The sequence below is a fragment of the Danio rerio genome, chromosome 2 (genome assembly GCF_052040795.2).
Source record: "Danio rerio strain M-AB ecotype USA chromosome 2, GRCz13ab, whole genome shotgun sequence".
Taxonomy (NCBI): Eukaryota; Metazoa; Chordata; class Actinopteri; order Cypriniformes; family Danionidae; genus Danio; species Danio rerio.
Genome location: NC_141022.1, coordinates 38607597 through 38631440, shown reverse-complemented (window position 1 = coordinate 38631440; position 23844 = coordinate 38607597). Strand labels below are relative to the sequence as shown.

The 23844-nt window shown below is 39.6% G+C and overlaps 1 protein-coding gene across 9 annotated transcripts in view; it reads right to left on the bottom strand.

The window, feature by feature from the left end:
• tnr (tenascin R (restrictin, janusin)) overlaps positions 1–23844 on the bottom strand; it is a 239942-nt gene that overhangs the window by 197584 nt on the left and 18514 nt on the right.

Genomic DNA, 23844 nt, shown 5'->3' with positions numbered 1-23844 from the left:
TGCATGCGATAGCCACCTACTAGCGCTACCAAGCGCAGGCGCTGGCCGAGCTGCACGAGGGTGGGTCCAACCCAGGCTTACGAGCTTCGCACCGCCGCCGACTTAGCTCTTCGGACTACTGAGTCCGCTGCGTGTGCGTTGGGGAGGACGATGTCCACATTAGTGGTCCAGGAGCGCCACCCCTGGCTGATATGCGCAAAGTCGACAAAGTCCGCTTTCTTGACTTCCCCATATCCCCAGCCAGGTTCGGCGACACTGTCTGTGAATTCACCCAGGAATTCAAGGCGGTGAGAGAGCAGTTGGTGGGTGATGTCTTATCGGCGGTCCGTAGCCCGCTCCGCCCGCCGTGCCATTCATACCTGCTCCTCGCCGAAGGCGCCCGCCTACGAGAGCTGCTCCGCCCCCGCACACGCCTCAGGCGAAGCGAGCGCGTCGGGCACCTCGGAAGCAGGCAGCCCCCCTGCCCAGAACGCCGCTAAGTCCGGCAACGGACCGCGAAGCGCCCCTGGGACAGGCCATCTGGAGAAGAGGGAACTTGCTCTTTCCCCGCTGGAGGGCGGGGCCCCATTTCCAACGGCACTTTTTACTGCCATGAAAACATTATGAAAGGGCACTTTTCACTTCCCCAGATGTGACAGCCCGAAATCTGCCAGTTTGGGACGCTATGCTTTCTAGCTTGCAGATTCGGTGCGTTTCGCCAGTGGCTCACGAGCGCTGGGAGGACGGTCTCCTTTCTCCCACCCCTCGAGCCTCCCCTCCGGAGCTCGGGTTTGGAGTGAGAGCAAATATCTCACCTCCAGCTTTTCCGTGGGACCCGCGAGCTTCCCGGATCAGCACACCCACTCCGCGCTGCCCCACTGCTGGTACGTCAGCGATTGTAGCGATGAGTCCATTAGCGAGAGCTCTGCCTGCCTGGTTAGCGCGGGCCAGCTCTTCGCGGTGGCTCATACGCACAATCAGACTCGGCTATGCGATTCAGTTCGCGAAACGGCCCCCCAAGTCACGGGTGTGTATTCACCAGGGTCAGCCCCCTGTCCGCCCCTGTCTTGCGAGAGGAGATTGCTGTCCTCCTGGCGAAGGATGCAATCGAGCCGCTCCCTCCAGCCGAGATGGAGAGTGGGTTTTACAGCCCACGCTTCATCGTGCCCAAAAGAGCGGTGGGTCACGGCCAATCCTAGATCTGCGCGTTTTGAACCGCTGCCTGCACAAGCTGCCGTTCAGAATGCTCACGCAGAAGCGCATCCTCCGGTGCGTTCGTCCTCTGGGTTGGTCTGCAGCATTAGACCTGATGGACGCGTATTTCCATGTCTCCACTCTTCCTCGCCACCGACAGTTTCTGCGGTTTGCGTTTGAAGGTCGAGCTTGGCAATACAAAGCCCTCCCCTTCGGGCTCTCTCTGTCTCCGCGGGTCCTCACCAAGCCCGCGGAGGGTGCCTCAGCGCCCCTTCGGCTCGCGGGCATCTGCATACTCAATTTCTTTACGACTGGCTGATTTTTGCCCTCTCTCAGAGCAGTTGATTATGCACAGAGACAAAGTGCTCTGGCACTTCCACCTGTGGGGGTTTCAGGTCAACCGAGAAAAGAGCAAACTCGCCCCCGTGCAGAGGATCTCTTCTCTCGGGCTGGAGCTGGACTCGGTCACCATGGCAGCGCGCCTCTCCGGAGAGCGCGCTCAGCTGATGCTGTACTGTCTGAGAGAGCTCGACAGTAAAATAGTGGTCCCACTGAAACTATTTCAGAGGCTCCTGGGGCATATGGCATCCGCAGCCGCTTCATGCCGCTCGGATTATTCTATATGAGACCACTTCAGCACTGGCTTCACGATCGAGTCCCCAGACGCGCATGGCACGCGCGCGCACACCGAGTCTCTGTTACTGCGCTGTGTCGCCGCGCCCTCAGCCCTTGGAGCGACCCCTCGTTCCTACAGACCTGGGTGTCTCTAGAACAGGCGTCCAGTCTTGTTGTCGTTTCAGCAGACACTTCCAACACGGGCTGGGGGGCTGTGCGTTGCGGGCATGCGGCTGCGGACCTGTGGAAAGGTACCCAGTTGCATTGGCATATCGCCTGGAGCTGTTGGCAGTGTTCCTCGCTCTCCACCGTTTTTTTCCGGTGCTGGAGCGGCAACACGTGCTGGTCAGGACGGACAGTACGGCGGCGGTGGCGTATATCAGCCGTATAGGGGGTATGCGCTCTCGCCGCATGTCTCAGCTCGCCCGGCGTCTGCTCCTCTGGAGTTATCCGCGGCTGAAATCGCTGCACACCATTCATATTAAGGCAAGCTCAACCGTGCAGCCGATGCGCTCTCACGGCAGCCTTGCGTCCTGGAGAATGGAGACTCCACCCCGAGTCTGTTCAGCTGATATGGGTGCGATTCGGGGAAGCCCAGATCGATCTGTTGCTTCCCCCGAGATCGCTCATTGCTAGTTGTTCTTCCCTGACCGAGTGCTCTCGGCACGGATGCACTGGCTTACAGCTGGCCTCGGTGCACGCGCAAATACGCGTTTCCCCCAGTGAGCCTGCTCGCGCAGTTACTGTGCAAGGTCAGGGAGGACGAGGAACAGGTTGCTGGTTGCGCCCCTCTGGCTCAACCGGACCTGGATGTCAGAGCTCTCCCTCGCGATAGCCCTCCCCTGGCAGTCCCTTCGAGAGAGCACCTACTCTCTCAGGGACAGGGCACCACCTGGCACCCTCGCCGATCTTTGAAGAGATTTTAGACGCGAGGAAGACTTAGGTAACCTCCGATTGCGGTGGCTAATACCGTCACTCGGGCTAGAGCCCCCTCCCCGAGCGCGCCTATGCCCTGACGTGGAGTCTATTCACTGAATGGTGTGTCTCTCGCTGAGAAGACCCCCGTAATTTGCCAGATCAGCGTTGTGCTTTCTTTACGCCGAGAGAAGCTGGAGAGCAGGCTGTCGCCCTCCACACTCAAGGTTACGTGGCTGCCATCTCCGCTCTCATAACGCGGTGGCTGGCAGCACCGTGGGAACGCATAACCTCATCATCCGGTTCCTCAGGGGCGCTAAGCGAATTATCCCGCCCCCTCTCATGCCCTCTTAGGATCTCGCCCTCGCTACACAAGCCGCGTCAGATCCCTTCGATCCTCGACTCAGTATCTTTCTGTCCCTGAAGACAGCTCTGCTGGTCGCGTTGATATCGATTAGAGGGTCGGGGACCCGGAGGCATTTTTCGGTCAGTGACTCGTGCCTGTAATTGGGCTGGCTTCTCTCACGTCCTGAGACCCCGCCCGCGATATGTGCCCAAGGTTCCTACCACTCCGTTTTAATACGAGGTAGTGAGCCTGCAAGCGCTGCCCTCGGAGGAGGCAGACCCAGCCCTTCTTTATTGTCCAGTTCGCGTTTTGCGTATTATCCGGACCGCACTCAGAGTTTAGATCATCTGAGCAGCTCTTCGTCTGTTATAACGGTCGGCAGCAGGGAAGTGCCGTACCGAAATAAGTTCCCACTAGATTGTGGATGCCTTTCTTTCACTATCAGAGCCGAGATGAGCCGCGTCCCCCGAGAGCGCGTGCGCACTCCACTCGGAGCTTCGCATCCTCTCGAGCGCGCGCACGCGGCGCCCCTCTAACAGACTTCTGTAGAGCTGCGGGCTGGGTGACACCCAACACATTTGCAAGGTTTTACAATCTGCGAGTGGAGCCGGTTTCCTCAAGGGTATTAGGTAACCCTTGGTGATTGAGGAAACAATTCGGTAGGGTGTTGAAACACGCTTGCTGCGCCATTTTCCCTAACACGGAGATACGAGCGCCTTTTTATCTGTCAGTAAAGTTCCCCGTCAGGTGAGCCCTGCAGATTCCTCCGTGGCCCCCAGCACTGACTCAGCGGAGGAGTCACTTGCTGGCCCACTACGTTGTAGGTCTGCCCGCTGGTCAGCCCGCGTTTTGGGTAAAGGTGCCTGCTATGCGTGATCCCCACTAGGCGATCCCATATGCTTATTCCGCCACGGTTAAGTCCCCCCCCTGGGCGGACCCGTGTCTTCCCTCCCCGCTAACCACTCTTTTGCTATGCGTACTCCCCCTTTTTAGGGCTAGTCCATATGTAAATTCTGCCATCTATCCCCCCTCGGGTAACGGATGGCCTCCGCAGCGTCCTCCCTATCGGGATTGCACGCTTCCCAACGTACTGTCGTATTTCCTAGAATTATCTAGATGCTCACGACTTCCCAAAAAATATATCTAAATCCGTGAAACTTCTGTTGAAGTAGGATAAATTAGGGCCAGGGACACGTTGGAGGACCGCGCCCCCCATGATGCGGGTGCGTCACGCTTGCTTGACTATCTCCTCATCGGGGGTGTTGGTAAGGTGCAGTCATTATGGCGCTTTCAATGGGCTCCCAATGCGTGGATTTTACAAATCAAATCCACTTATAGTGCTGAAGTTCCCCCCGAAGGGGAACGTTCGAGGTTACTAAAGTAACCCTTCGTTCCCCGAGGAGGGGAACGGAAGCACTATACTCCGCCGCCATAATGACTGTCCCTTAGCTGTTGAAAGTCTCTTCAGCTTAAAAAGGATAGCGTCTGCTGGCGCCAGGTGAGCTTATATACTCAGTTGATTGCTTATGCCGCTCACCTGCGCAGGCTTGCGCTGCCAATTCATTCTTAATTGGCCCGTTCAATACTCTTTCAGACGAGTAGCTTCTGAACCGAACCTCCCAATGCGTGGATTTTACAAATCAAATCCACTTATAGTGCTTCTGTTCCCCTCCTCGGGGAACGAAGGGTTACTTTAGTAACCTCGAACGTTTGTGTAGACACTATTGTGCTACTTGACAAAAAAAAAAAATTGCTTCACTACTGAAAAGCTATTTGATTTATTAAGTAGCACTCCGAACGCCATGCTACTGAGAAATGTAAATGTAGTTAAGCTAACCCAGCTATTCCGAGGCTATGCCCAACACTGCATTTAACACTGAATAAGCACATGACGTGTACCTAAGGTGATCATAGTTCATCCAGTTGTTCACCTGTGAGAAATAGAAGCTATTTCTAAAATAGATATTTCAGGTGTTGGCTAGAACAAATACCTCATTTAGTATGAAAAACTATATCTTCTATCACGTGTCATTGGTTTTAGTTAGATAACGGTTCAATTCAGCCTTTAGGCTCAATCGTCAGACACACTCATGTCAAACTAGCAACCTGTGCTTGTGTCTGTTTTAGGGATGCTCATTTCGGTTAATTTTGCTAACCGACAACCGCCGCTCATTAATCAGTTATTAATGGTTAACTGGTCAGATTACTATTAATTTTATATTAAACAAATTGACGTGTCTATTTTGTGTCTGACACATTAAATATTGCATAAAATACTGATTTATTTTTATATGCTAGCATATTAATAATAGAACAATACAACAGAGCATTTTCACGCACCTGCAGTGTTTAGCACAGAAGAACAGAATAAACTAAATAAAATGAATAAAATAAATAGAACTGCCATGAATTATTTTCCACTTAAATAATTAATTTATATTACAAATTGAAAATACTGACTGATTCTTTTTAATAACCGGCATAGGCTGTTTTTTCCAATCATATTTTTGTCTTCCGTCAAATAAAAATAGCTGACTTCCTCAAATCGCTCGCTCCACGGAAAATATATGTATTTATTTAATGCCCCGCTTGTATTATTATAATCACAAAACCTTTTAAATTTTTAATAGAAATCATTATTTTAAAGATTATGTCTTGCTATGGTTTCCTTTCTCTCCATCGCGGCTCAAGTGCGCATGCTGCGTGATGAAAAGACAACAAAAACGCGCGTTGACACATGTTGACTTTTTGTAAACAGTTTTGTTGTTTTAATATGATATTGCATTAATGTACATACATGCTTTATAAGCTGTAAAATAAAAGGTAAAGCCTATTTGTTGCGTTTATGATGCAGATCCAGGTCAACATCAGCGCTTTTTTTGGCATCAACACTTCTGTTTCAAGCTATATTCTTCTTCCATTTTGCTTCTTTGGCAAATGTGTCTGTAGGCACGGGTTATACGTTATCGTCCCGCAAGTTAAGTATGTCTTGCAGTTGAACAAGTGGCCGACCACAGCTAACGTGCTTTTTTCATTCCAAAAACGCGAAGCGCACCTCACTGCCTTTATGTTAACAAGGAAAAAAGAAGAGAAGAAAGCGCGGTCCTCTTATGAAACGACTGAATCAGCTGGGTATCGATTGTGCAAAAGGGTTGCTGTATTTGTTGTTAAAATTGTAATATTTAATAATATTATGATATTCTAGATTTGTACATTCATACAGCTCTGGATAACTTAAAACTGCGATTAGACCTTCAGAGCGGCAATAATGCGTCCTGAAGTAAAGCGAAACGGCTATAAACTCCAGCAAGAGTGACTTGACAAGAGTGATTATATGCAGAGTCATACTTTATCTATAAATAAAGTATAACTATAGAAACTGTGTTCATCTTAACTGAAAGCTTCTGCGTGTTTGCTGGCCTCGCGCACCTGTCAGTCAGTCAGTCAGCACGTAACCCCAAAGGATTAAACAATAGTGCACAGCACTATACGGTTACAGAAAAGTTTGCGCTGTTATAATCCACTTACCTTTTAATACGTTTTGGTGCGATTATAATCCGCTATTAAAAACAACAACAACAATAACTGAATGTTTTGAATGGGTAATGTAGCCGTGGCAGGATGCATTTTGATCCCCGTCATGGAAGAATGAATGTAGCGGAAACCAAGCTCTTTAAAAGTTCTCTGTAGTTGTGTTGACAACACAAACTGCTGCTCTGGGATGAGCCGCGTGCAAAAGATGCCCCTCTTAAAGCAAATCCGCATTCAATCGACCCCTTATGCAGCCAAAATAAAAATATATAAAATAATAATAATTTTAATCGTTTAACTGATAGCATTAATCGGTCACAAACGCACCCTTTCGGTTAACAGTTAATCGATTATTTTGAGCATCCCTAGTCTGTTTTGATCCTGATACCTAGTTCAACCACTGGTTGAACATACATATTGCACTTTTAAAAAATTAGTCTTTTTTTTTTTTTTTTTTGCCACAAATACTTGTCTTGCAGCAGCTCTGCGATCCACATCCATGACCTGACGCATTGGGTTAAACTAGGCTTTCCAGTCTCCATGGTCAGTCCATTATTTCCATTTTATCTCTTCACCTCAGGGAATGGAACCAACCCCTTGACGTCAGACACAGCATTATTCCAATATAACAGCCCCCTTGTGCTAAAAGCTATAGTAAAACATTCCCTTTTCTTCAAAACGGTTACGTTAATCGTGGTTGTTATTCACATTTTCATTAAAGTGGAAATCACTTTACAACAAAATGTAAACTTGACTGACTGTTTCACTTCCACTGTAAGGTTTTACCAAGAATTAGAAGCAAATTAGAAAGAAAAAATACAAAAGAAAAAAATAATCCGAAAGAGAAAATAAAAAATGTCAAAAAAGAAAAGGCATAAAACGATGGGGAAATGAAAAATGAGAAAAATAATAAATCAGACTAACCCCTGTTTTGTGTTCAAAACTGAGGTGAAATAATATTAAATGGTATAAACAAATCTGAAAAAAAAAACTGTTAACCTTTAACATTAGTAGATTTTTAATAGCACTAATTGCAAACAGTATAATAAACTGAAAATAAAGGAATGGAAAGGGAAAAAAAGGGGGAGAAGAAAAGGGTAGAGGTGAAGCGGATGTGAAAATGCTGCTAGCTTAAAAAACCCCACGTGGTTTAAAACAGTTTCTTAGAGTGCTGGCCTTTTCCTCGTCTCTCAGCATGACCATATCCCGCACCCAGCAGAAAACTTGACAAAAGGTAGAGAAGAGAAGAAAAGAGAAGAGAAGAGAAAAGAAGAGAACAAAAGTAATTAAAAGGGGGAAAAAATCTTTGTTGGAATTATAGACTAACTAAATGTATTGTTTAATTTTAGTGAATGAAAGAATTGAAAGAATGCAGTTAACAAATGTAAGACAATTAAGACAATGAGACGACCCAACCAACTGTCTATATCATTTACAGCTAAATGAAACAATGATTTATTTTCACAGAATCCGCTTTAATCCAATAATAACAAAACAGCAATAAAAGTGGAAACTAAAGCATCACAACAGGACCGTCTACATCTATGCTAATGTATTGATGGCCTTTTTCAATCGGTGTCAAGATAAATAGTCAATGAGCTGAACTGAACACACAGTTCTTTGCACAGTTAAGAGGCTTACACATTTTTCATGTACAGTAAATAGGCAGACCATTTATGCCATGTTTACACTGTTTTCCCGGATCCAATCACAAGTAGTCAAAAGAAAGTCAGAGAAGGTCAGAGAAAGTCCACTACACTATTGATTTGCTGTTGCATGTAGACGCTCCTGTGGATTGAATGCATTCAAAAAGTCACTAAAGACTACCAAATTGTCTGCCTAACAACCAAAAAAGTGCTCTTGCCATATGGGATTTAAAATTTTACATCTAATTATTATTAAATACCAAATTTGTTTTTACATTTTTACAGATACAGAGCACCAATTTGGATACTTTAAACGTTATAATGCATAAAGCACATTTTGCTCTTTTACCTTAGGGAAAGATCTTACCTTACCTATAAGGCAGGGCTCGAAATTGCGACCATTTTGGTCGCATATGCACCCGAAATTTTATCTATGCGACCTTAAAATATATTTGGGAGCATTTCTGCGAGTGCTTAAAACTGTTGTGTGCGACCAGTTTTTACTGCAAAATGTTCACCACATGCGCGGATTCGGGAGACATTCACGCAGAATGCATCTCTAAGCTCTTTGTCTGCACTTGGAACACGAAACGCAGCGCTCAGTAATGGTTTAAAACAGTTGTCATGTCATCTTGCTGCAGTAAACAAATCCAAGTCCGTAATGCTTGCCCCGCCTTCACGCTCTTCTTATTGGCCCACCACTGCTCTAGCACTGAACGCGAATGATTGGTTAATATCAGCTGTCACTCAGTCAATCAGTCAGCGCCTTCTGGCTTTGGATGACAGGGAGAGCTACTACCGCGCGCGAAAAACTAAAGCCCTGAAGATGAGAATGAAGATAACGCGGACAGATTTAGTTTGAGAAACCATGGCATCCAAAGTTATAAATAATGACACATCTTACTAGTGATCATGTGCTGAATGTTAATCCACCATCTACACTTTTCCAAGAGTAGAAGACTTCCGTTGGCTTCAAGTCCGCTATGAAAAGTCTGTGAGATGAAGTTTTCAGGTAACTGTTTGCCACATCTAGCACGAGAGCTTCTGTTTAATCCTTCATATAATCGCCAGATAGCTGCCCCTTGCACGGCGGACAGCATATGTCAAATTGAACACCACCGCATACGGGCTAGCACTGAGTAATTTATTATCGCTACTCATAAAAAGACTGGTATTGCTATTAACATGATGTATGCATATAATAAGGTACAGTATATGTCAAAAACATCAGTGCAGTATCAGACAGCACTTATGAGAACAGCACAGTTATACCGTTAACAGATTCATGTCAAGCAGTGCGTGCATTTTCTTGTGATAACGAGATTTCGTTGAGACATATTTTCCTCACGCTTGCATATATATATATATTTTTTTTTTCTTGTTAGTTTGATTAGTGTTGATTTTAAATACAATAAATCTGTTTGTATAAAACTTGTGGCAACGGTGCTCATAATTGGTGTGTGCGACTAAATTTTGGCTGATGCGCCTAAATTTTTTAAGTTAGGAGCACCGGTGCTACCAAGCAAAAAGGTTAATTTCGAGCCCTGCTATAAGGGAAAATAAATTAATGATGCTGCATTTAATAACTTAAACATGTCTCCTATAACCATTTAAGTGTGAACATGTCATATCCAAAAGCAGCTTTACAGAAAACAATTCATTCATTCGTTTTATTTCGGCTTAGGCTATGTATAATATACAGGAGTACCAAATGTACCGATCATGAAATGTGATTATTGGCCAATACCGGTCTTTGGCCAACCGATCGAAGCATCCTTAGCATATACTGTATAGGTGGAAAGAACCTGTTACCCCCAGCACCAGTTATTTGATGAAATTCAGGGTGGTTAATGCTTTATTTCAGGTCGGCTCAAAATTCATTAATATGCTGATAATCATTTTATTTTATGCAAAGCGACATCTAGGACACAGGAGCACGGTTTCAGTTACCAGGACAAGTGTTTCATGATCAGTCTTTTTGCCTGATCCCTCATATATTACTGTGAATTTTTTATTTATTTTTTTTTTCAAACAATGATTAACAAAGCAAGGAATTCTTCAAAGTATTTCATACAATATTTTTTTTTCTTCTGGAGAAAGTATTATTTTGGCAACAATTAAAGCAGTTTAGATTTTATTTAAAACGATTTTAAGGTCAATATTATTAGCAAGCTTAAGCAATATTTTTTTGATTGTCAACAGAAATATATCCATTGGATTTAAATCCGTCCTTCCATCCGTGTTAAGCTTTCAATTAAAAACTGAAGCCTATTGTCGTTTATTAGGCAAATACCAAACTGGCCAGCACATTCAACTGTTCACAGTAAGAATTTAGCTATGTGAATAATAAAAAATGTAAACATAAATTAATAAAAGAGCTTCACGATTTGTCTAGCCTCTCGTAAAAAATATATATGTTTGATTGAAAATTAATGTATGACAACAATAGCCAAACTAGTATTAAAATAAGTTTGATATGGTCCACTTTTGGTGCTTTACACCTTTTTAATCTGTCTTTTTTTTTTTTTTAAGCATCAGGTTCAAGACTTAATAACAAAAATAAAAGTTAAATAAAAGAACAAAAGTTACTTGTAAAATGTTTTCTCTGTTTAAAAACAATACAGTAGCGAAAGAGGACTTCACTTGTCTGATTGTGTGTTTTCTTGCACAACTGGATGTTGGACTAATGAAAAATAATAGTTTGCATAAGCCAAAACTGTTTAGCTGAAGTCACACTGCTGTGACGGTAACAGAGGATTTGACTTGGTCTTAAAGCCTTTTTCAATGGGTTATTTTCACAATTCATTCAATTTATGATGGCGTAGCAGTCAAAATAGGACAAATGTGCTCATCTTTGGGATATTTGTGATTGGGGGTGAATCTTTCGAACCACCTGAACACCCACCCCCCACCCCCTGGCTATGAACCTGAAATGTGTCTCCCTCATCTACTTGTGATCCGATCAACTAAAACACATCTTAATACCAGGTATAAATGGGTCAAAGGCATTTAACTAAAAAACTGTAATCTTTTGTTCCCCATTAAAGCAACATTTGCTCTTTTCCTACCATCAGTTTTGATAAAGCGCCTGGACTCATGTGAGCAGGTGTGCTGCTTTTGCCAGTGGAAGCACAAAGTCTAAACACTGTTCCTCAGTCAGCAGGGAGTCAGATTGGCCACTAATTTACAGCAGTTGCCCGGGAGCCCTGGGATTTGGCCAGCTGGACTTTTGGCAGTTTATTGAGTGGTTACATGATCTGGCGACTCAGTGGACTGATTCACAGCCCAGCTCTGCCACTGCCGAATTCATAAACAGCCTCCTCGGGGGCAAATACGCCATGTTTTTTAAAAATATTTTTAATAGCGAAGGGGCAGAGAAATTGATAATGCGCACTCATAATGCAGGACCACACCTAATGGGGGGATACAGGACAGAGGGTGCAGCAGACCTGAGAGCCCCTGTCTATTTCCACCAGCCTTCATCTCAGCCTGACACCCGGTTTCTTGGCAACAGCATTGACAGTGCAGGGGCTGAAGGGGGTCGTGAAGTTCTTAGACAGAAGAAATGGGAGCTGCTTATGCAGGTCCTGACATCGTTGGCTGGCTTTGTCTAAAAATACAGCTCCTCGCCTCACCCCAATATTCTCCTTTACTCGCCTGCCTAATTGAAAATGAAATTTATGCAAACCAGTTTTATTTCAGTTTAATGCCTGCTACTGTTCTGATGATACTTTCAGCACGAGTTCAAAGAAACTATATGAAGGGAGGAATTATATTTTATATTAAAGCTTAAGTGTTGAAGCAGTCTTCGGATATAACAGCTTTAGCAATATGATACAATGAGTAAGGGCGGATTTGCCTACAGTCTTCACACATTATTATTATTAAAGCTAACAGATTTCATTTTTCATTTTTCAGGTCTTTGATTATTATAGTTTTTTTATTATTAATGTAAACAGTTTTATTACTTTACTCTTCAGAGCCAGACTTTAAATCTAGAAATAGGAAAAAATATTTATTTATACATTTAAAAGCAATAACAGAGAAAACAACACAATTAAAATGAAACAAAAGTGGACTGTATCAATATTAATGTATGATTTATGTATTTGGGCCAGCACAATGGCTCAGTGATTAACACTGTCACCTCATAGCAAGAAGGTCATTGGTTCGAGTCCCAGCTGGGCCAGTTGGGCATGTCTGTAGGGAGTTTGCATGTTCTCCCCATGTTCGCATGAGTTTCCTCCTCGTACTCCGGTTTCCCCCACAGTCCAAAGACATGTGCTATATGCGAATCGAAGAAACTAAATTGGCCATAGTGTACGAGTGAGAGTGTATAGGTGTTTCCCAGAGATGGGTTGCGGCTGGAAAAGCATCTGCTGCTTAAAACATATGCAGGCATTGTTGGCGGTTCCGCTGTGGCGACCCCTGCAATAGAGACTAAGCCGAAGGAAAATGAATGAATGAATGAATGAATGAATGATTTATGTTTTTAAAAATCTAACAAAAAATAATTTCCATATTTTTTATTATTAATTATTATACAGTTTTATTACTTTACTCTTCAGAGCTAGACTTTAAATCCGGAAATAGGAAAACTATTAATTTATACATTTAAAAAGAATAGCAAACAGATACAACAACACAATTAAAGTTAAATAAAAGAAGCCCATATGAATATTAATGTATGATTTAAGTATTTGAACATATAATAAACATTTTCACAATTTTGTTTTATTTTTTATAGTTTTACTTAATATTTCGTTCATCACCTATGATCTAGCAGTTCCAGATCCCAGGAGAATTACAAATCTGTGACTGTACTGGACTTCAAATCCCATTATGAACCTCACACACACACCAGTTCCAGTTCTTTCCCTAATTGCACACATGCAGCTTGAAACGAATCATAGACTGATTACATGGACTATATATTCACCTTTCACACAAACACGCATTGCTGAGTCTTGTTGTATGTTCACCTGTAACATTACCAAGCCTTATTCCTGTCTAACCTTGCTGTGCCTTTTGATTTGCCTGGCGATGGGCAGAGCGAGGCTTCATGAAACACTGAAACAGTTGAAGCAAATGTCTTTACAGTGACACTTACAGTTATTTTTTTAATGTATTACTCTGGAACAGCTTTAGCAAAGAAACAGTTACACAAATTGAGGAATTATACCCCACATGGTAGAATGAATATTTTAAGTGATTTAGTGGAGCGGTGAGAGTTCCTCTACCATGCAGAGATAATGGGTTCGAATCCAGGGTGATGCAGCTATAGACATTAGTTTTTAAATGCTCTGTTCTTGTAATGTGTTTTGTTTTAAAATTGGTCTGACATCCCGATAAACACGTATGTCTTGTTTTGATCATAAAAATTAACATTATTAAAATACATCAAGTAACAATTTCTGAGCATTTGTGCAAGTCAGGATTTGAAGTTTGCACTTTGCAGCACACTTGCTACATGTAATGGAGGGTTTTCCCGACCCTGTCAATCAAACCCAGATTCGCTAAGTCTCGAAAGGTAAAGTCTAGATAGGATACAGCTGCGGATACGCACATCAATATAGCATTATTTTTGTAACACTATTTAACAACAAAAAATAAAATGAATTGGGTAATTTAATAAATAACATAAATAATACTCAGTACAACTTCTGTTTTTACATTACTGTGACGGTTAGATTTAGGGTTGTGGTTGAGGTAGAGCTTGATAAAATACCGTAAATAGAAAATTTTATAAGTATTAGAAATAATTATTGTTAACTACCGGCCGCAATTGTATCTGATCTACCAACAACCATGTTGAAACGCTTTGAAATGTCTGATGCTTTGAATCACTTTAGTCACCTGACCAGGGTGCTTCGAATCATTTTAGTAACATGACCTGGATTTTCAGTGCATCCTACTGCTTTGCAGTGTTTCAAAACACTTGCGCTTTGGGATGTCGACACTGTGTCGAAACGCCAGTTTCACATCAGCTATCCATATCCTATTCTTGTTTTTGCTGTTTGCTGCCTTCAACAACCTTTCTGCCTGTGACCACTACTACACTTCGGGATTACCGATAGTGTTTGTACCTGTTGACCATTGCCTGCCTGATTATTCTTAATAAACTGCACGTGGATCCTGTTGTTGACTCCCATGTTACACATTTGAAAAGGAATAACAAACAGAGGCAAAAAAAAATGTAACAAAACACTAAATACCCATATCAATATTAATGTATGATTGATGAATTTTAAAATAGATTAAAATACTTTCACTTTCGATCTTGGTCATTTGATCAGTGTGTCTGTCAAATAAATGCATTGATAAACAGAGAAGGAACTATATAAATATTACTTTTTAGAAAAAAAGAAATTACAGCTTTTTTATTGCCCATAAAACTGTAGGTGCATAAAAAATAAAGATTCTTGATATTTTAGAATTATAATGCAATCAAATACAAATATTATTATATTTTAATACTTTCTCAATGACATTTATATTCAGTTATGTCATAAAAAAAATAGATTTCCAACCAGAGAAAAAGATCATAAAAAACTAGAGCGAAAGATCAAATGCTGTTACATAGTATTGCACTGTAAGAATATAGAGTATGTTGAATCTAAACCCAAAGTGTCTGTGAAAGCAAATGTGTCACTTCCTAAATATCAAGTGCAGAGTAGCAAACTGCCATTAAGCATTGCTTGTCAACATGAATAAAACAGCAGCAGTCCACATACGGTCCACAGAGAATGCCCCTCTTTTCTTTGAAGAATAATGTATGATCTTGTTTTCATGAGTGTCCCTCAAAACCCTTCCTGGGATTATAGTGAACATGCGCAATCCAACGCAACAATGAATAAATCATATCTGCATTTCTGGTATTTGATACACTCACCTCTGAGCCTGAGGATACCTCTTTCGCTCAAAACCTTGATGCGCTGGTGGGCCAAAAATGTGATTAAAAGAGCAAAAATTCTGACCTTGCACTTGATAACAGTCATGCTTGTTCAGAACAGAGCGTTTGAAAAGCCTGGAGGTGTTTATTGATCCTTCCTGCATTACCCCATATATTGAGCTCTGCCTCTGTAGAACATGAGTATAAGGGTATTGCTGGGTAATTTGGGCTCGCCAATTTGTCTCCTGGCACCGGCAGTGCGCTGCAACTGACAGATATGGCACAATGAACAAGGACTTGTTGTTATTGTTGTTTAATAGCACGGCGGGCTTAGATTACTTTGAAGCAGTGTTCCGAAAAATATTACGTAAATGGAAAAAGCGGAGAACTGTGGCTGCTCAGGCTTGTTTAAAAAGGATCACAATGTTAGAAATACAGTTGAAGTGAGAATTATTAGCCTTCCTGAATTATAAGCCCTCCTTGTATGTTTTCCCCAATTTCTGTTTAACGGAGAGCAGATTTTTTCAACACATTTCTAAATTCCTAATAACTGATTTATTTTATATTTGTCATGATGACAGTAAATAATATTTGACTAGATATTTTTCAAGACACTTCTATACAGCTTAAAGTGACATTTAATGGCTTAACTAGGTTAACTAGGCAAGCTAGGGTAATTAGACAATTTTTTTGTATAAAGACTAATTTCTACTTTTGCCTGTCGCCGCATTGCAGACCTCCACTGACGAGGTTTTTATACTTGACGCATTCGCCGTAGTGATATTCTTTAAAAGGACAGGGGTGGTCAAAAGAAACCCAGGTATAATCAGATGGATAAACAGAGAAGTAGGAAGCTTCTGGAACTACATCATATCATAAATATCATTCAAGATTTTTAAACTAATTATTTTCATAATTTAATTTAATAATTATAAAGAATTTTATAAATCATTCAAGATTTTTTATATCAAACTTTGATGCATCACTTGCTTTTGAAAATACTGTGAAAAATTATTAATTATTATAATCATCTGGGAATTTTTTTTTTAAATTTACAAGAGGGCCTATAATTTTGACTTTAACTGTATGCTCAAACCTCGTCCATGAGCAAATGTCTGGGAGAACGAGGCCTATGACAATTTTATGGTGCATTATGCTTCTTTATTTGAGTAGTTTGGATGGTGTGAGCAGTTCAGTGAAGACAGATATAGTGCTTAAAGTCTGTAAACCAGCATCTGCAGCACATTAAAAAACAAGTGTGTGAGTTTAGACGACTAGAAAGGTTGTTTATGTGCTTCATGGAAATCCGTAGCATTTCTCTAAAGCTTTTGGTTCTGTCTTTGCAGTTGAAGAGTGTCATTTTCTGAGCTATTAGTGGCACCAAACGAAATGACAACATTGATTAACTCAAATAGGTTTCCACTGTTGACTGCCTTTTGCTGGAAGAGTTCTTAAACAGATCTCAGTTTAAGACTCATGACATTTTTAAGCCAGGAAATACTGTGTTGTGCTAATTGATAATGACAGAAAATATTTAAGTTGCATTTTTATTATTATTATTATTATTATTATTATTATTATTATTATTATTATTATTATTATTATTGAAGAAAATGATCATTATTAATATGAATTATTTATTTTACTGGACCACAGCTATGAAATAAAATAAATTATTATTATTATTATTATTATTATTATTATTATTATTATTATTATTATTATTATTATTATTGATTATGATCCTTATTTTTATGAATTATTTATTTTACTAGACCACAGCCATCAAATAAAATACTAGATTATTATTATTATTATTATTATTATTATTATTGGTGTTCTTGTATTTGCTGTTATTTAATAAATAAACCTTCCTTCAGCTTAGTATTACCAAGAAAATATACTATTACTACTACTACTGCTAATAATAATAATGATAATATTAATAATAATATATAAAGTAACACAATAAACACAATAAATATGTTTGTTTCCATATTTATTGGCATAACCAAGATAATATACTAGTAGTCTGTACTACTATACAGTTGAAGTCAGAATTATTAGCCTCCTTATTTTAATTTATTTTTTTTTATTTTTTGCTTTTTTTTTAATATTTTCCAAATGATGTTTAACAGAGCAAGGAAATTTTCACAATATATCTAATAATATTTTTTTCTTCTGGAGAAAGTCTTATTTGCTTTATTTCTTTATTATATTCTTTATTAATTATTATAGGTATTATTATATATTTTTCCCAAGAAAATAAAAAAAAAATGTTTACACTAATGTGCAATCACATTAAATACTGTAATGCTAACAAACAGGATCTTTCTGTAAAGTTTTATAACAAATAGAACTGATAATAAAATGAGAACATGCATCCAACATAACATAAACTTAAACCATTTAGGCATGAGGAACTAATTGTGAACTGACGCTTTCACTGCAATGCTACCCAGAATTATTATTATTATTTTTTTTAAACTCTCACTCCAGAACATCAACCCACCGGAGGTCCACAGGGAATTCATTCTTCCTCTTCAAAAGGATTTTAATGATATAATTGTGACCTCTTTTTTTATCCTCCACTTCACCGTTTCTTTTGCAACATAATTGATTCTTCAGTCCGAAGGTCTCTCTACCATAAAGGTGTGCGCTGGAAATTATGGTCAGATTTGAAAAGCAGTGACCTTTGAAGTGCTTTGCGATAGCAGGCTCTTCATGATTCCAACCCATGAGCTGCTCCTTCATTCTAGTGATATAAGAACGGCTAGAGGACACAGGAAGGAGGCCGATCACTAGAGGCTGACAATAAGTGTGTATGTGATCCAACATGTCTGCCTGAATATGTGATTTCACTCAATTTCAAGCATGACTGCCCCTGCACGACTCACGCATTTCCTTAAAATATTCCCCAGGAAAACATTTATCTAATCCCTTCCAGGGCTCTTTGGCTCTGCAGGCTCGCAAACGCACACAACCGGGTTAAAAAAATAGAAAAAGAAAAAAGAAAAAAAAAACAGTCCCGTTTTGGAAAGCAAAGTATCAACTTTGCACATGCACTAACTTTTGTAACACTAATGCTGTCGGTTAATTAAAAAATAGTGAATTAAAATAAAACTGCCTTTATTTAGGGGTTTAGTTTTTGTTTTTGAATTTCCATTTTACTTTCCTCTCATTTTACACTGCCAGCTTTAATTTGAATAATCAAACTTCAAAGGCTTCCTGCTTTTTTAAAGCACCGTGTGCCTGGGCTGCCATTCTGCACTGAAACGCTTGCGCCTTATCTCAATAGACAGATGTCTTCTCATCTCCAGGATGGTGATTTCAACATCTTGTGCCTCAAAAAATTTGACTTAGCTCACTGACCAGCAACAAGCTGGAGGTTGTAAAGTGAGGGCTAAAAGCATGTCTAAACCGGTTTAACTGGAGAACAGAGAGCTACTGTAAAAATGTATTCTCCCTCAGATAATTAATTAAAAGAATTCATAGAGCAGGAACAAAATGTTGGTGGGCTTCCTGTCCCGAAAGGCTGGATTAACAATTTGGGCACGTGCCCAGGGGCAACAGGTCCAGGATGGGGCAGAGCCATGCCCACGGGGCACCATGCAAACTAGACAGAGATACAGAACAATGGCCATAGTATAACAACACTAATCCAATTTATCAGCATGCTTATGCAAATAAAGATAAGAGGAAGGCACTCAGGTGACTAACTTAACTGTCTTAAAAAGGACCTATTATGCAAAAATCACTTCTATAAGAAATTTTAACAGTTGTGTTGCAACAGTGTGTGAATATAGCCAGCCTTTATGAGTAAAAATTTATGATTTTTTTATAATCACTTTAAAAAACAGTGTCTGTAGAAATACTTTGACTGACATTCTCCCTTTGTATCTGTCATCAGAAGAGAAAAGTCCCACCTATTACTGACAATAGCCCCTTTTACACAGTAATACCAGTAAATATCCGGAAGATTACCAGAACGACTTTACCGTTATGGAATTTTTACGGAAAAGACCATTCACACATGCGTTCCAAAATATCGGTTAATTCTGACATCCATGTTTGGCACAGCTACCAAGCAGACCATTCACTGAGCTTGCGTTGCACGTCATTTTGACGTATAGTTCCATTTTTGAGAGGTGCACGTCAGCGTTGGCGTCAGCATTGGCGTCACTTCATGACGCCACTGCATGTGTGCTTGACGCAGTAGTATAATTTATCCTTTAGGATGCAACTGATGTCCCAATATGTATTCTTCTGAGCCACTTGTTTGACATTTTTAGCTTTTCACAGAACTTTTACTGTTTTGAATCTGTTGCTATGCTAATGCACAGACATTTGTAGCGCCGCCCTCTATTTAAAAAGAGCACAACCCCATTTAAATTTAAAGCGACAGTCACCAAAAAGGCACAATTTGAATTAAAGCCTAAAAGCGGTTTCAAGACTTATAAAAACTATTTGTGGGACATTTTGAGCTGAAATTTACACATACACACTCTAGAGTCTTCAAAGACTTATTTTACATCTAATTAGTAGGGGCATAATAGGTCCCCTTTAAATAACAACATCAGTAGTAAAATACACACAACAAGGCTATTATAAATTAACGAATGAATGAGCGCAACTAATAAACAGGGGTTCAAAAACCAACAACTATCAAAAAATGATACAGCTAAATGGCTTCATGTCATCGCAAAAATACAGAGAGAAAAAGGGAAAACATTTCCTAACAATAATCTAGGTGCTGATGGCTTAAATTAACAATAATTTCACCTATAAAATATACAGTAAAAAGAACACTGTTCTGACAAAAAACATGTTTAGGAGGGTTAACTGAAAAAAGTCTTATAAATCAGCCAACTTAAATGAAAGAGAAATAAAAAAAAGTAAAAAAAAAAAAATTATAGAAACTGGAAAAAAGTCATATATTACAAAAGATTAGTAATACTTCAGGAAACAGAAAAAAGATATATATGACAGCTAGGCCTTTCCCCTTAGCCCTTCCGCTTACCCCTACCCCTCGTTTTGTGCGGTCACATCAAGGGGTGGGGGTGTCCCAATTCTCTTTAGCTTGAAGGCGTAGAGCTTAGGGCAAGGGGTATACACCCCTTCATACAAAGATTTTTCAGGACCACATTCGAAATCAAGGGGTAAGAAAATTTCCCAGAATACACCACAGCAGATAGTTACACAGATCCACAAATTAGTATTTTTTTGTCATTATTAAAAATGTACAATAATACAACAATCAAGCACATGTTTTAATATATTCATAACCGTGTTCATGTTTTACCGTCATGCTTAAAAAAAAACAACTAAAATAAAAAACGCAAAATTTCTCGATCAATAATCCATAATCATAAATCCTGTACAACAATTGGGATTGGGTTTAACTGTAGACTTTCTGGTCATGAACCTATTGCATTGGTTTCCAATTATTAGCAAGCAGAAGAGGCAACAGTATAAAACAATAATAACAAGAAAGCAACCATAAATGCCTGATCAGCACCATATATTGGCATATAAGTCTCTAAGGGTTATATGTCTGTTCCCTGAATTAGACTGAAAATATGTCACAGTAGGGGAGAAAAGTCTATGACAAATTCTATTTCAAGCTGCCATTTCATGTTTTTGAAAATGGGAGTAAAATAGTGAGAAAAGGGGTAAAAATTTGTGGGAGGTTTTAAATCCACAAATAACACACAGGATTTCTTTTAAAATGCAAACACATAACACATACAAATAAGTTGTAATCCAGCTAGTAATCTAAAAACAAATATTCTGTTTGCCTCAATCCTGCTGATGAACAAAAAAAAAAGTGTGTGAACAAAACTGGATTTGATGTGGCAAAAAAGGACAGAGTTGCATTGATAACGAATAGATGAATAAACAAATAGAACACATGAATAACTTCCATTTCTACTCAGAGGCAAAGCCGAATGTTCACTGAATACAAAGAAGTCTGTTCAGGACAGGACTGCATGTGAAGAGAACAGTATAACAGTTTTCCTTTTCTTTTCAGGAGGAACCTAGTGTTCTATACTGTAAAGATACTGTACTTATAACATTATGCATTTCAAAATAGATACATTATTCATGCTTTTGTGCTTTTAGAAATAGAGTTCAATCATTCTGTCCCTGATCTGGACACGGACAGTAAAAGGTCAAAGCATTTTTTGGTGCATTTTGTTTGGTCAGTTCTGTCTCGCTACACTGCACAAAGTCAATACGCATTGAGGTCAAGTGAATATCGAGCGCAACGCATGGAAAATGTCATTTTGCTTCTGTCTTTGGGATTTCACTGTATAAATCATTTGTGCAAAAACAAATATCCCACTGGAACAAACCGATGTCCTATGGAGAGGGTCAGATTTATACTTTGTGAAGGACAAGCCTCTTGGAAAATGTCTTGATATTGTACCTGTACTGAGTGTAGCTGTATTGAATGCATCTCATACTGATTCACCAGCAAACAAGTCACTCTTTAGAAAACAGACAGTGTGAAAAAAAAACACTTGAAGAAACTATTTCTAAAGATAAATGAGCATATTTTGAATGAATCAAAAAGTATTCAAGAATGATTACAATAAAGCTGATAAATAAATAACGGCTTTTCGTATAAATCACAAAATTATTCCAAAAAATTAATGAACAAACAAATTCAATTCAATTTAATCCAACCTTATTTGCTCTTTTTACAATAAATATTGTTTCGAAGCACCTTTACAAAAGGTGCACATTATTACATTAAAGCCAAAATCAGATTAAGATTAATAAGTTTAAGGTTATTAATTACCATAACTTTATTAGTAAAAACTCTAATTAACTAGTACCTATTTACTAAAAAATTGTATCTCCAGATTTTTTTGTATGATTATTATATGTTAAATAAACTGCAAAGAAAAAAAGTTTATAAACTTTTCTGTGATTCTTTCTTGAAACTCTTTCCTCTTAGTCACATACCTGTCTGATGGCTCATTATGCAGCTCATTATACAGGTCTTTGTCATCTCAGGTGTGACTCACTGCAAATTAATGATAGTTCATGCCTTCTCGCATAGACCAATATCACTCAAAAAGTGACTTTTTTATTTCATTATATTGTTTTCTATGAGCAAGTAAACAAGATAATTCTTGTGTTAATTCAAATCATTTTCCTCATCGTCACAACACTATCATGAACAGGAATGGTGTGATTACTATGCTGTCAGTAAAACAAGTGCTCAGTCAGACCAAAAGATGCAAGCAAAATGACCATAGAAATACATAGTGCTGAATTTACATGTGGTAGTATGTTTTAAAAGGGAAAGTAATAATATGATTGAAAAAAATAAAACACTCAACTACGAAAATGTCAATAAAACAGCTTGTAAACCCTACGCTATATAGTTACACCTCAGGAAAGCCATTCACTGACCATAAATGCAATAGTTCACCAGCTTGCCTGTACTGGATAAAACATTTGTTGAGAAATGTTTAAGAGACATTACATGCATAGTTATCTTACATTTTTTCAAAATTATTTTCTGGCATCTGTGCCAAATAAATGAACAAATTATTGGTCTTTATAACTACTGAGGAGGACAAAAGCCTCAATGAGACTGATATATTCAAAGTCATCTAGTTCTTTTATTAGATTTAAATAGCCATCAATTTGTATTTTAAATAATTACAAAACATAATAATTCAATCAAAGCCCACTGATTAATTGCTGAATTAATAATCAGCAATCAATCAAAGCCAAGGTGTCATTTAAATCAACCATTAAACTAACTGAGCATCAAAGTAATTATTTGTTGGATGCCTGGTTTCAGTAAATATTCAGTAACACTTGTTTTTACAATCTTGTTGTACATGTACATAGTAATTACATAAAGTGGGTAGTTACTCTCCCTAAACTTATCCCTTAACATAAACTTAAAGGTGCAGTAGGTGATTGTCATCAGAAACATTTTTTGTTGTGCTGGTTGAAAGTCTCTTCACAGTCCAATTGTAATGATTACAGTAAATGATCTAAATGTATTTATATGTATTTTTATATTCTGGATAAAGCATAAAACTAAAAAATGTTTATCCAATTAAATAGAGTCAGACCGACATCTCTCATAATTCCGATAAGCAGGTCAGACTGTCTGTCAGCATATGTAGATTCGGACTTCTGCACATCTGTTCACGCAGATCCGCCGTTAGTGCGTGCCCGTCTGCATCACAAATGCATGCGCTCGAGCGAGCTGTGGCCCGCTCGCCGATGCCGAGTCGGAGCCGGAGGCGCCAAAGGACAGACGAGCTCGGGCCAATTACTGTAAAGCCAGGCGCGGGTATAATTCGCCCTTAAAGCGGCCGCGCAGTCACGAGACGGACCGGGAGAAATCAAATGCTAAATTGAAACTTTTAAAAACCTGAATTAATATTGGAGTTACTTTAGCACGCTGGGGAAAGGATGACACCATGGCTGAAGTATTACTGTTAGACAGGTAATGTTGTTTTAAAACTTAGTCAGCCTAAGCTTATGTTAAATTGTGTTGTTATGAATGACTTATATGCACAGGCGTGTTTGATGTGATTATTTTCAGTTTCATAAGGTCCTTTGACAGCATCTATAATGCAGATTTATATTTAGTTTAACAACGAAACATCAGTAAATAGCGCTATTCCACCTAACTGCTTTATTGAGCTGAAGTTGCTTTTATATTGACATTGGGTCATTTTTGAACAATG